This window comes from Candoia aspera, chromosome 5 (assembly GCF_035149785.1).
Source record: "Candoia aspera isolate rCanAsp1 chromosome 5, rCanAsp1.hap2, whole genome shotgun sequence".
Lineage (NCBI taxonomy): Eukaryota > Metazoa > Chordata > Lepidosauria > Squamata > Boidae > Candoia > Candoia aspera.
This window is the reverse complement of record NC_086157.1, coordinates 51,754,096-51,769,075: the sequence shown is the minus strand read 5'-3', so window position 1 is coordinate 51,769,075 and position 14,980 is coordinate 51,754,096. Positions and strand designations below refer to the sequence as shown.

The 14,980-nt window shown below is 36.8% G+C and overlaps 1 protein-coding gene across 1 annotated transcript in view; it reads right to left on the bottom strand.

Annotated features, from left to right (window-relative positions):
- The window catches only part of IL1RAPL1 (interleukin 1 receptor accessory protein like 1), an 826,443-nt gene that overhangs the window by 368,597 nt on the left and 442,866 nt on the right, over window positions 1-14,980 (bottom strand). The gene's annotated exons all lie outside the window — the stretch shown is intronic.

Sequence of the window (14,980 nt, the reverse complement as noted above, 5' to 3'; positions counted from 1 at the left end):
ATTTATCTGAAGCCAGGGGCAAAGATCCCAGCCAAAGAACAGTATCCAATGTCGGCCAAGGAGCTAGCTATTCTGAAAGAGTACTTGGATATTAATTTCAAGAAGGGATTCATCAGGCCATTGAAGTCCCTGGCCTCCGCTCCAACTCTCTTCATTCCAAAGAAACTGGACCCACAAGCACCTTCCACTCAGAGAGCGGGCAGGGGAGCTCCCAGTCACACAGCCCATGTCTACAGAGACCTCAACAAAGTTACTGGCAGAGACCATTACCCACTTCCTCTCATATCAGATCTATTGGATCATTTACAGAGGGCACACATCTTTATAAAGTTGGACCTCAGAAATGCTTACAACCTCATTCAGGTCAAAGAGGGTCATGAGTACCTGACTGCCTTCAATACCAGGTGTAGAAACTTTGAATATACAGTAATGCCATTCAGATTGGCTAATTGTGGGGCAGTGTTTTCCAGGTTCACAAATCAGATTTTTTCTGATATAATAGATGATTATGTGGTGATTTATCTGGATGATATCTTAATCTATTCTGATGATGCAACTTCTCATGTTACACATGTCAGGAATGTGTTGCGAAGGCTGAGAGAGAACAAGCATTTTGCCAAATTGGAGAAATGCACTTTCAATTTGAGTCAATTGGACTATTTGGGGTACAGAATCTCCACAGAGGGGCTTAGGATGGACCCAACTAAGGTCCAAGCAGTGTTGTCTTGGCACTCCCCCATAATATGAAAGATGTACACTTCCTGGGATTTGCCAATTTTTACAGAGTTTATTCCTAATTTTGCTGGCAAGGTAAAGCCCCTCTTGCAACTTCTAAGGAAGGGAAAGGAGTTTGCTTGGACAGAGCATGAGCAGTTGGCATTCCAAGAGTTAAAGCAACTTTTTGCTTTGCAGCCCCTCCTCTGTCACCCTGACCCCTCACAGCAGTTTGTGCTCCAGACAGATGCCTCTGATGTAGCTATAAGATACGTCTTACTACAGACTGTGAAAGGAAGAGGGAGAAGTCATTTATTTATTTATTTATATTTATTTATTTATTCAATTTCTATAGCCACCCTTCTCAGCAAGTGACTCAGAGCAGCTTGCTAGGTTGTTCCTGTGTGCCTTTTTCTCTTGCATGCTGTCACCCACAGAAAGAAACTATGATATATTTAATAAGGAGTTACTAGCAATCAAAGCAGCCTTCCAATAGTGGAGGTATTGGCTGGAAGGAGCAGAATTTCTTATACAAGTTTGCATGGACCATAAGAATTTGGAGCTAATGCAAAATACTCAGTCACTCACACCCTGGGAGATCCAGTCGAGCCTTACTCCCTTTGGCAGAGTTTGCATACAACAATTCTGTTCATTCATCAATTGGCATGTCACCATTTCAGGCAATGTTGGAGTCAGCCCATGAGTTTTGCCTACCCCCACATAACAAGGAGCAATTCCTGGTGATGCAGACTTTCTCCAGGAACAGCAGGCAGCTCAGGAACTTTTAAATGACCAGCTGTAAAGGGCGAAAGCAGTTTACAAAAAAGCTGCAGATGCTCACAGAGAGGAGGGGCCAGCAATTTCAGAGGGGGACAAAGTATGGCTGTCTACCAAGTTCTTAGCTTCCAGCAGAGCGTCAAAGAAATTGGTCTCTTAGTTCATGGGCCTTTTCATCGTAGCGAAGCAGGTAAACCCAGTGGCTTATCGTTTTCAGCTTCCAGCCTCCATGAAAGTACTTCCTGTTTTTCATCACTTCCTGCTAGTCAAGGAAGTGCCTCCAAGTGCTCTGCAACCCCACGAGTCTCCTCCACCACTGGTGATTGTAGAGGGGGAAGAAGACTATGAAGTTGAGGAGATTTTGGACTCAAGATGGCAGGGAAGGGGGATTCAGTATTTGATCCACTGGAAGGGGTACTCAGAGGCTGAGTGCTCATGAGAGAATGAGAGGGATGTCCATGCTCCCAGATTGCTATGCCAGTGTCATCAGTGATTCCCTGGCAAGCCCAAGCCTCACATGGCCCCCAGCATTCCCTAGCTGTCAGAGTAGGCAGAGGAGTTCGTGAGTTTGCAGCCTCTGCCCTGCAAGGGGCCCAGGGACAAGGAGTCACCAAGGCAGAAGAGCCTTGGTGATTGTTATGGACATTGCTGATGAAGGAGATGGCCCCCACTCCTTCACCAGCAATGTCCTTAACAGCCATCAACTTTGGGCCTCCAGTTCCCAATGGGAAGGGGGGAGAATTTTCCTATCTCAAAACATGTTTTGCAGGAAGAGCCACCTGGCTTGAAGGAGTCGTCAGACATAAAGGAGGAAATCACTTCTTCGCTTTCATCCCTGCCACCGCTGCCCAGTTATCCTGAGAACTCAGACTGACCTGGAAGAAGGGGGTGATGTGATAGAATGTGTTCCTGAAGTGGGGATGACATGGTGGATGTCAGAGCTGGCGCTCCATCCCAAGAGGGAGGGGGCACAGAGAGGTAAAAGATTGCTCAGTCCGGGTTCTGCTGGTGGGAAAGTTAAGAGGTTCAAGGTAACTCTGCCTTAGAGCCATTGCTGAATATTTATCCATAGGTCAATTAAAGTACCTTTAGTCTGGCAAGATTCTGTTTAATGTCAAGAGTAATAAAGAAACTAGAGTTGGAACTTCAGCTCATCATGGTTCTTCTCCTGTTTCCCTGACATAAATGCAGGTATTAGTCACAAAGTTATTTTTCATCACTGATGTAAATGTGAACGGTGGCTGCCCATGGCAGTTGCTAAACAAGGACTACCTCCAGAGTCTTCTTTCTGTAAACATGCAATTCTAAGTAGAACTTCCTGTACTTTGCATATCCTATATATATGTACCCATGTAATTTTATTACTAGAATACAGGTAATGATCTTCATTATCTGATGACAAATTTTATCAGAATATTCGTGGTACTGGGCACCCACAAGATTATAAATACACTCTTTTCCAAGCAACTGATTATTTAGATGACATTGTGAATATTACAGTATAACTGAAGTTTTTTATCTACTAAACATTTCTGCAGCATAAGGAATAACTAGGCCTATTCCACTTGAATCTCTAAACAAACCATTGGGTGTTACTGAATGCATAATTTGGGTCTCATTTTTAATCAATATTTTGTTGGAGCCGTAGTGTTCACTGTTGGTTCAGTATTTTAGAGCGCATAATAAAAAAGATGGATGAGCCATGCATGTCAAAGTCACAAAATGAATATGTACTTAAATAGCTTGTTCCTAGTAGCTTTAGAAATAAGGAACAAAGGTCAGAGGATTTGCATATATATTGTAAGATTTTTTTTTCCTCTGCAGCCAAAAAAAGTAGAAACCCATGCCTACCTATCTTGAAGGAGAACTATATTATCCCAAGAATGATTTAGTAGGATGGAAATCACCCACAGAGATAGTTTTTTTATATTTAAAAAAAACAATTTTAAAACTAAATAGCTCCTTTTTAAATAAATAATATTATTTCCTTCAAAATGGGTGGGAAAGAATGCAGTTGCAGAATGGGAACCTAATAACCTTCTATTGGTTTTTAAAGTAGAAATAGCACAGATACCAGCAGTACTAACATATTTGATATATTCAGTTTACTGAAATTGCTTCCTGCAAAATTCATCTGTCAGCAAATATGTCAGGCTCATCTGCAATGACATAGATCTGAAATATATTTTGGAAAATGGCCCTTATGTATATGAGAGCACTTTTAACAGAAAACTGGAATTATTCAGGCAGAAACAAACTGTGAAGGTATGTCCTATTCCTGAAATTGAAGGCAAGAAGAAAATAATTCATTACCATTCTGCATCCCAGCTGAGTAAAGCTTTGGAAGCATGGCTGTACTCCCCCTGTAGTAACTTCCCCACTGGTTTGAACAAGTGCATATCCATGTCTCCAAACCAGGTAAACATATTACTCTTTGGCATCTTAGAGACTAAAAACAAACAAACAAAAAATAGCTTTACAAAAGTTTTATGGCTTAAGTATGTGTTGTCAGATGGGTGGAATAAAACCTTGTGAGATAGATTTTGTAACTTTAATATAATTGGTGTAGGTTATGGAAATGACTAGGAAAGGATCCATAGGTGTGTTGCCATAGGTCAGGCTTATTATTTTTTCTGTGGATTGCACTCATTTGCATTATAGATTTCCAAAGGTCCAGTAAGTTGCTTATACTATTGTAAACAAAATTGCTACAGAATTCACTTGATATGGAAGCAAAGATGAGCTTTAAAAGGCTATCAAAAACCCTGGTGGACTTCAGAAGGCCCTAAAGGCCTGGTTCTGAGCCTGGGCCTGGGGTCCTGAGTGTGTGCAGGGACCTGCCTCTTGGTTGTGTCAGTGATTTGGGATTGTTTTTTTTTTTCCAGCTGTTCTGTATTTTAACTTTTATAATGGTTGCAATTGTTTTTATTTTATTTTCATTCTGTTGTCTGCCCAGAGTCACTTGTTGACATGGGTGGCCATACAAATCGGATAAATAAATAAATTCCTTTTGCCACTGAACACACAGACTCATTTAATTAACAATAGACCAAGAGAGAAACAGACTCTGGGATGGAATAGAAGACACTTTCCCTTATTTATCTTTTGCCATTTTCCCCAGTAGTCAAAATAGGCTTGTAGGTGCAAAGAGATACTGCAGTTTTAGTTTATCTATGGATTATGTAAAGTGTGCTTACTTTTTTCTTTCCTACATTTAGTACCAATGGTTGGCTTCAAATTCTAATACAGTGTCAATATTTTTCATGTCATACCATACAAAATGGTATTAAATTTACATTTCTGCTTATTCAGCTCCTTTTTTTTCCCGACATAAACAAACCTCAAATCTGTAACTTTTCTTCAGAGAGGAGCTGCTTGATCTGGTATATATTTGGTTGTATTTAACAACCACAGCCTTTCGAAAAGAGTGGGTATAATTAATATGGCTGCTAGTCTGTTTCTGCATAGAGTTCAGACTTCGGAGCAGCTACGTTCTGTATATGAGGCAGAGAAGAAAAGAAGTTCTTCCTCTGCAGTTCTCTGCTATGAGATCATTAATAACTCAGAGAGACTTTTCCATTTTAGGTGAACATGATAACTGAAGGAAATTTTAATCTGCAGTGTGGTGTTGTCTTGGATTAGCACTGGGGAGATCCAAGTCTACCCTGGGAGACCTTCTCTCACATTCACTCAGACCAACCTACCTCACAGGGTTTGTTTGTTCTGAGGAAATGGAAGAAGAGAACACTATTTGTGCTGCCAGACTCTTGAATGAAATATGGGATACAAATATAATAAATGTGCTTCGATGAATTTGTTTTTAATATTTTTAATCATAACTTTATTTGTGCTCTATTGTTAAACCTTATTTTGCTGAAAAAGTTATATTCTTTCTTACACACACACATACACACATGTACTAACACACATAGTAAAGGTAAAGGTTTCCCTTGACGTAAAGTCCAGTCGTGTCCGACTCTAGGGGGCAGTGCTCATCTCCGTTTCTAAGCCTTAGAGCCGGCGTTGTCCCTAGGGACACTTCCAGGTCATGTGGCCAGCATGACGACATGGAACGCTGTTACCTTCCCGCCGAAGCAGTACCTATTGATCTACTCACATTTGCATGTTTTCGAACTGCTAGGTGAGCAGGAGCTGGGATTAACAACGGGAACTCACCCCGCTGCACGGTTTTGAACCGCTGACCTTCTGATCGACAGCTCAGCGGTTTAACCCGCAGCGCCACCGCGTCCCTTTTACTAACACACATAGGCACACATATATACAGAGTATAGAGGAATTTTCAGATTAGGGCATATGCACAAAAACATTTGAATAATATTAAGTACTGATATGTGGGAAAGACCTTGGGAGACTGGGGAAAGGGACGCTGCCTAAGGAACAGTCAGATAAGAGACAGCATAGCCCACAGCTAGATTGTGGGTGGGAGAAGAGGCTCAGAAGAGATCCTCCCTAGTTTCTCAGGCTGTAGAGGAGATGGACAGGGGAGCATTGTACTTTCTGACTTGCAAGATTCTGTCAATGTAGCTTTACAATAAAGTAGAATTACCTCATCTGGTTGTGATTCCTATCTGGTTTACCTTGTGAGGCTGACAACAATCTTGCAAGTCTGAAAGTACAATTGCCCCGCAGCCCCATCTCTTTACAGCAGGACTAGAACTCATACTCTCCTGGTCTCTAGCCTGGAACCTTAACCACTAGACCAAACTGGCTCTCTTACCATTGCCATTGTGGTTTATAGAATACAAAATAAAATATTTTAAATGTTTTTGCTTTTCCTCCCATTAAAACGTCCAGCCATTCTGAAACATCCTCTATCAAAGCTAATGTAAGTAAGGAAAAAGTAGGATACAGACTAGCATGATTTGTGACAAATTCATCAACACTGTCATGAGCACTGATGGTGAGCAGGAGGAGGCCCCTATCCAGGGGGGAAAACACATGCGTAGTAGTGAGGAGTTGAGCAGTCATTCGAAGAGACACAGAACAGACCCGCCTTGACTTTTGGGCTTTATCTGTATGGGTTTTCTCACGCTTCTTCAGTTTGTTAGGATTTTCTGTCTAATGTAGCAGTAATAAAACACTAGAGACTTATTCCTCATCTCAGTGTGGTTCCTGACTGTTAGGACAAACACACACCCTTTTGTTTACAGCAGTGTTTCTCAACTGGCTGAAGAATTCTGGGAGTTGAAGTTTACACATCTTAAAGTTCCCAAGGTTGTGAAACATTAGTTTAGAGCAATGGGATAAGAACACTTGAAAATTGAACTGTTCTAGAAGGCATTTATCCAAAGTACAAATCTAATTAGGAGCCAATGTTCTTGCCTAAAGATAACAAGACTTGACAATCTTATCTTTGGGCATTTAATGCTGTTCCATCTGAGGTACAAGGAATGTTGCAGCCACTCTAGACCCTTCTACAAGCCACTGCTTAAAAATCACAATAGCTGGTATCAGACATTGTGCTAAAGCAAAGAACAAACAAGTGATATTAGGATTTGTTCCTTACATATTTCTTCATAGAAACTGTATCTATTTGTTTTGAAGAGATTGAACCTGTTTTATTTCAAATTAAAGTGGGGGGAGGTGGAGAACAGAGTACCATGTATGCCACCATGTGCTTCAAATACATATTTATATAAATGTTTTACAGAAATTTGTGCAATGTTTAATATGGCTATAAATCTTTCTTGTGCAAAATGGCACTATAATATAATTATTTACCTGAGTATCTATTATTATTATTATTATTATTATTATTAAATCAATTTATCACTCTTTGATTATCAGCATTATATTCCAATGTTATATATGCAAGCTTGCAGATTCTTTTTGCAAACAAATGAACAAACCCCCCTGTCCTCTTTGTTTCATAATCTGTTCATTGTTGTGCCATAATCCACCATTGCTACTCTGATTTGTTTTAGGAATTCCATATTCAGAGGCTTCTTAGTTTACATCATCTCTAAACAGTTCCCCCCAGGACACAAAATGATTAGACTTATATAGACTTAGACTCTTGCCTGCCATCTTCCACCACACAATGGTGTTTTGCTCCCATTCATCCAAAAACATTACTAATACTTACTGTTTCCATCAATCAGCTCCTTAAACTCTATTAACTAAACCTATTAACTCTATAAAGTTATTAAAATTGAAAAAAATGTATTAAGGGATACCAGAAGAAATATACTCACAATTATAACTGCAGCAGTACAATTTTTAAAACTGAAAAGTTACGAGTTCTTTGGTGGTAAGAACTCCTGTACCAAAAATAAACCACATATTTCTTACTGGTATTTGCATATCATTGCTTTAGATATGGTGCTGTTATTAATGTTCAGAATTACTTATTTTGAAGACTTGTATCAGTTTGCTATAAAACATGTCCAATATTTGATATAAAAATTTAAGGAATAGTGAACAAAGCTGCAAGCACAACAGAGGAGTATGTGCTGTAATTACTTATATATTTGACCTAACTATATTCATTATTAGTGGGACACAATTTTAGTGGAAATCTATGGAGATATTGTTATACTTTCAGAATTTAATAACATTGTTTCCAAGTGAGACTATGACAGCAAAACTTTAAAGCTCTTGTCCTAAGACAGCCAAAGGCAATGCAGTTCACAAAGTAATATTGAAGAGTTTAATACTGATGCAATAGTTTGTTTCAATGAATGGTTGCTCTTTTCCCAGATGAATTGTAGCCAAGAAACTGATGTCATCCTATTAAAATCCAAATTAATGAAAGCCTCAATACAGCCTATTGCCACTAAAAGCTCAACAAAATCATCTGGTATTTTTAAAACCATCATTATAAAAATGCCAATTAAATAATTGCAATAACTAAAATACTGATGTTACTCATTTAGAAAATAACTAAAAATGTCCATAATATACATGGGGTTTTATATACATACATACATACATACATGCATACATACATACCCATGACTACCACCTATGTCCAGGCCACAGCCCTGACAGCTTATCTAGTGCTCTCAAAATCTTCCCAAGAAAGAGATGATTGGAGTCTTGGTAGAAGTTGTCTAATACAAATGAGTCAAGAGATTACTTCTCTAGGAACAGACATACATGCTTCTTCATGATAACCACTACCTCCCAAATCTATAACTTATGCTGCAGAGAACTCTATTCCTTCCCAAGGACAAAAGAAATGCAATGACTTCAAGACATTTCTTCAGTCATCTCACAAGATTCTGCTCAGTTGAAGTCTGACCCATATATCTTTTCAAACCCCACTCCATACTGACATCACTGAAATGATATTGATTCATTTGATTCCACTGTTTTCATATAGCTTCCACATGAATCAGAATCGTACATGATCAGTCTCATGGCTCATATGGAAATCAATGTGCATACAGTTTTATTGGCATAGATTTTTATCCTGTAGAATGTTGCATCAGAGATGCTGATTACATATGATATACATAACATTCCAATATTTTTATCCTGCATTTAACACTATCATTAAGCTGCATTTTACAACTAATGCACAGAATGATAATTAACTCTGTAATCACAGAGATAAGAGATAAGAGATTCTATTCCTGCCCCTCTGAAACTGTTAAATATACCATGGCCATGAACATACCATGCACATATCATTTATGTTCATCTCTAAAAAAAATATTATTATTACATTTGAATTTCCAAATATATAGCTCCGTCTCCAGCCCAGCAGGGTTGTGTCACAGGTTCTTTCGGATTCAGAAGCAATGACCACATCATTATGAGTACTTAAGTCTTTATCCCAAAGAGGCACAGTATAAGAAAATAACATAATAACACAACATGAGATAGAAATCAAAGAATAATCAAGAATACTGCAAAATGTAACATAACACAAGACAGCTATAAAAGAATACAAGAATACAACAAAACTTACACTCCTTCTCAAATGTGACCACCAAGTTTAAGGAATATTTGCTTATATCAGGTGGTGATGAGACCACCTCCAAGTTAAGGAGTATCTGTTTCTCAATGTTTTTTAATTGATAATGAGAAATATCATCCTACTCTAGACAGGTTGCCCACCAAGGACAGAATAAAAGAAAGTATAGCAAATATAAGCCTTTACTGACTAAAAATAAATGCTTGTTTAATTTTGTATTACATATTAACCAATACAACGGAACATAACATTCTATGTACCATTTACCTAAGAAAGAGAGGTGCACACAACTGTCCAATTCATCTTCACCAATATTCCAGTAAAACCACCAGCACTACATCAAGACTAACAGTATGCGAGGTGAGAGAAGGATATTCATGAAATATGCCTGCTACAAGCAAAGAGTTAATCTCTCCTACTTATACTTTATGATAGATGCCAATAAAAATAGTTCCCCATGGCTAGCATTAATGTAAAGGAACAAACCTATCTGCTTTCAAGTCTAGCTTATCCTTTAATTATGCTTTCTGAAAGTATTAAGTTCTTTTGCTCCTTCTGAATCTACTGACAATTCATTTAATCTAGCATTCTAATATTCTGAGACAATAATAATATCCATATGAATTAATTGTATATGATTTATTTTATATGCCTTTAAAAAAACAATACAACAGTTTGAACAGAAGCTTTATATAAATTTAAATATTCCCATTCCATTCATAAAACTAAAAATAAAAGAAAAAGAATTCAATTAATTATTTTCTAATGAATTTTTCCAACAAAATAAGCATCTCATCACAGCACTAGAAAGCTATAAGTATAACCTTTTTTTAAAAAGGTTCTCCTTAGCTAAATCATAGAAAACATATTTTACATAAACTTATTCTATAGATCAATCTATTTCAAGAAGTCTCTTGTGATTTAGCGTGAGAAGTTAAAAGAAGAAATTATCATTCAACAATTTATTCCTTTAGCATCTTCTTACTGTTACTACAGTATATACAGCTGAGCCATCCTACTTGCATTTGTATGTACAGATTTCTTTTGCCATAGCTACAACACCGTACTGGAAGGTCATATTTAATCGGTTATCTCTTCATGACTTATGAATCCTTTTTAGAGTAATGGCTTTCTGGGATAGATAAAGCTTCCTATCTTGCCATTAATCTTTATGTTTAGATACATGGTCTCACATTTGCCCTTATTAAAATGCATTATGCTATGTAAATGAGCTTACCAATGATGCATATCTTCTGCTCTTTTATTAGAGGTACTCTATTGTTTTCTTAAAATCATGGGAGTTCTACTGCTTGAACAAAAGACTATTTTATCAGTATCACATTTGGCATAGAAATTGTGCTGTATAAGGAATATTAGAGAGATAGAGAGAGAGAGAGAGAGAGAGAGAGAAAGAGATGATAAAAAAGACTTAGCAGCAATACTTCTGGAAACAAAAGTCTGCTCACCTTTTATTAATACACATAATAATTTAAAATTATCTGAGCAGTGTATATTTTAGAAAATTCAATACTCTAATATATTAGTCTTTAATTTATTATAACATTTATGACATAGTGTCATTTTAAAGAATAATTATCATAAACAGGTTCAGTGCTAGATAGCAAACTAGATTCCATCCAATTTAGTAATTTCTATGTGACATCAATTCTAAACCATGAAATATGTTTAAGTTAATTATAGGGGCATTTGTCACCAGCATATTCCTGCTTTCAGTACTTCCAGATACAGATACACTATCTGTGTTTCAGCAGGTGCAAAGTGGGATTTTGAGTTGGCAGTCAACGCATTTCAGAATGAATGTAGAGAAATAGGAATAATTCTCCCATTCACATCCTGAATAAGAAAAACGAAAGTGACTAAATGAACTAATGAACCAATGCAAAAAAAAGTCATGGCATAGCATTGCTGATTTTTTTTTTCCTCCCTAAGGATGATTTTTTTTTAATGCTATGTACACATGAGTTTGGGATATTGAGAACTACAGAGGTTAGGATGCATCTGGATTATATAGATTATTTGTAAAACTTTGGGAACAATAGCTTCTACTATGGTACCACAGCTATATTCTAGTCCTATCAGATTGCACTATAATAATTTGTCTGGAATATCAGTTTGAGAAAAACATGGTATTGTAGATAACATAGACTCATATTAACTTGGGATAATATTCCAGGGTTAGATTTCATTGAAGCAGAACATTTCTGATGGATCTTGAGATAGAAATAGCATATAACTATCTTGCACAACTGTGGAGTTTGATTTCATTTGCCCATTACAGGTGGTCCTCATTTAACAACCACTTGTTCAGTGACCCTTCAAACTTACAGCAGCACTGAATGAATGGTAATTACAACTGGTCTTCATACTTATGGCTGTTGCAGTGTCCCTGTGGTCACATGATTACAATTTGCAACCTTCCCTGCTGGCTTCTGACAAGCAAAGTCAATGGGGAAGCTGGCAGAAAGTCACAAGTCGCAATCACATGAGGTCCTTGCTTAATTACTTGCATGGTCTTCACTTGACAACAGTAACTGGGACTGCCAGAACTGCCATCACTAAGTGCAGTCACATGGTTTTTCGACTTACGACCATGTCACTGAACGATGGAGTTTCTGGTCCCACTTAGCATCGTTAAGTGAGGACTACCTGTATAAAATTTTTAAAACTGAAAAGTTACGAGTTCTTTGGTGGTAAGAACTCCTCTACCAAAAATAAACCGCATATTTCTTATTGGTATTTGCATATCATTGCTTTAGATATGGTGCTGTCATTAATGATCAAAATTACTTATTTTGAAGACTCGCATCAGTTTGCTATAAAACATGTCCAATATTTGATATAAAAATGTAAGGATCTGGTCCCACTTAGCATTGTTAAGTGAGGACTACCTGTATAAAATTTATAAAAGAGCCTTATAAATGACCATGAAAATGAATCATAAAATAATTGTGTGCACCAGCAAGTTATTTTCCAAAAGCCACCAAGTCATCAACTATGAAAGTAAAAATGACATGTTTCCATCAGGGTTTAATGCATGAGGCCCATCTCTGCAATCAGGTCTGTAGGGTGCTTGTTGAAGAGGTCAAAAGTGAACAGCGGAAAAAAGATAGGCATGCTTTTGCTTACCAAAGTGGCAATCAAGGAATCAGGCAGGTAACATAATGAAAAACATGAAAAGGATTAATTCCAAAATGAATTGCAATAGATTTGAAGAGCAAAAGGCAGATGATATAATCCAGCAAGGTGGCATGTTTGTTTCTGAAAAGCAGAACACCATGATCCTCATAGTAGATAGTTTCTCTGCCTGATATCTGCAATAAAGACTCAGTTACTATTTTAGTTAGCTGAACTATATTTTTGGATATTTTCCATGGATTTCCATTCATTTGGAGCATTAGTTTTGGCCTATTCAGTCCCAGAATAATCTGATTCATTAATCAGAAAAGAGAGACTAATCTTACAGCCAAGGAAAATAATAAAGAATAATTCGATGAAAAGTACATAATGAACTTAAGTCACCCATTGCAGAGTGTTCTCACAGAGAGGCAAAAATCTAAAGGCCTTAATTACAATCATAGGATGACTCAGGTGGGAAGTATACTTCCCTTAGAAATCACACAAAATGGTGATTAGAGGAATTATTATCATGAGCACATGGTTTACACAAAAAGTAACAGTAAAAGGGAAATCTTTGACCACAGTTTATTTTTGAAGAAACTGTGGGAAGGGAGGAAAGGTTTGGAATCTTATAAAATATGTTATACTTTTTTTTTGTTACCATTATTGCTGAATATACACTGTAAAATTAATACAATAAGAAGTTTCCCTTTTAATTTCTTGCAAATATTTATATAGTACATATTAAAACACACACATACATGCATTGGTGCTTCTACATATAAAATATTTTAATTAATTTTGGACTGGAGTTATCTTGTGAGTAGGCATAAAACTTAACACAAGAGGGATTCTGAAACCTGAAAATATTTCTGGTTTTTTGTTTTTTTTTCGTTTCACACAAATTTGAAGTGCAAAGAATCACTGTAAGAAATGAATCCTAAGGTATGCCTGCCATATTGTCATCCAGTATCCAATTTTGCAATGTGCATGTTATCTTTACTTTGAAATCTGAATAACTGCACAGAAAGCACAGCTCAAGAACTAGATGGACTTACAGAAGATGTAAGCAAGAATGATCCCCATACATACAACACATCACTCAACATGGCAAATATAATCATCTACTCTTCAGCTTTTAAGGACGCCTAAAAGTGTACAAATATTGCAAATTAGCAGATGTGTAAAAAGGAGGAAGTCAGAAATATAAAAGCTCTTTTAATTTTTTTTATTCTCTTTTTTATTCTTTCTTTTTTCTTTTTTTTTACTTTTTGGTATTTTAATTTTTGTAAAATGTATTTTGCTCATCTATTTTTTACACATACACACATAAACACACACACCAAGTAATAATACAATGGAGATTTTATATTAAGTAATTTAGCTTAAGGCCAAAACCTTTATTATATAAGAAATGCTTTGATGCAAGTCTCACTGTGTTCATCTTTTATTTTTTTCCTTTCCAATGTTATACTTAACTTTGAATGAAAAAGCCAAATAATTTTAATGCTCCTAAAATTGATATCCTAAATTGTAGTTAATATTGATAGAATATCTACTTTTTTTCTTTTGTTTCTAATATTCTTAAGTTATCTAAAATAATAGAGTGCCAAGAATTACTAATTATATCATATAAATATCATTTTACTGAAATAACATAATGTATAAAGATTTAACAAGGGGTTCCATCTACCCTACCCTAAGGCCTGAGAGAATAGCTAGATGTCTTTTGGAATACCATCAGGGTGAGAGCTGTCCAGATCTCTGGTGAGATGTCATTCCAGACGGCAGTCACTGTGGCAATCTAAAGAAAGATGGCTCCATGGAAATGAAGCCGATGGCCACAGCAAAGACCAGCAAACCAGTGAGTAAACTGGCTCTTCAGAACCTCTCTGGATAAGGAGAGGATGGGATACGTGTTCCAGATGGCTGCTTCTTGTGAGGAGACCATAGGACAGTGATTTTCTGCATGTTTGAGCACCAGGAGATGACAGGATCAGCCACCTTGCTCACAACCATGGGGAAGCCTTTTAAAGGACATTAAGTTTGCAAACCTCACTTTCTAATCACTTTTGGAAATTGCCTGTTAACCATCTTAAATCTATTAGAGACCTTCAGAATGATAAGTCCGAAGTCTTTGTTAGGCAAGTTTATCTTCAACTCTGAACAAAAGAAGAATTAATTACAAGCTTAAGAATTTAAAGAATTTGAAATAAACAGCAAAAAACTAAATAAGACTTTGAGCTAAGAAAGTTATAAATGGATTAAGAGTCCAGATAAATTTGGAATATTGATTTTTACTGTAAGGTTTTGGAATTAGCTGTAAAAAATAAACAGCTTCTCATGGGAAACAGACTTATTCTGGCTATCCTGCCTATTGCAAGTCATAACAAAAAGGTAAGTGAAACT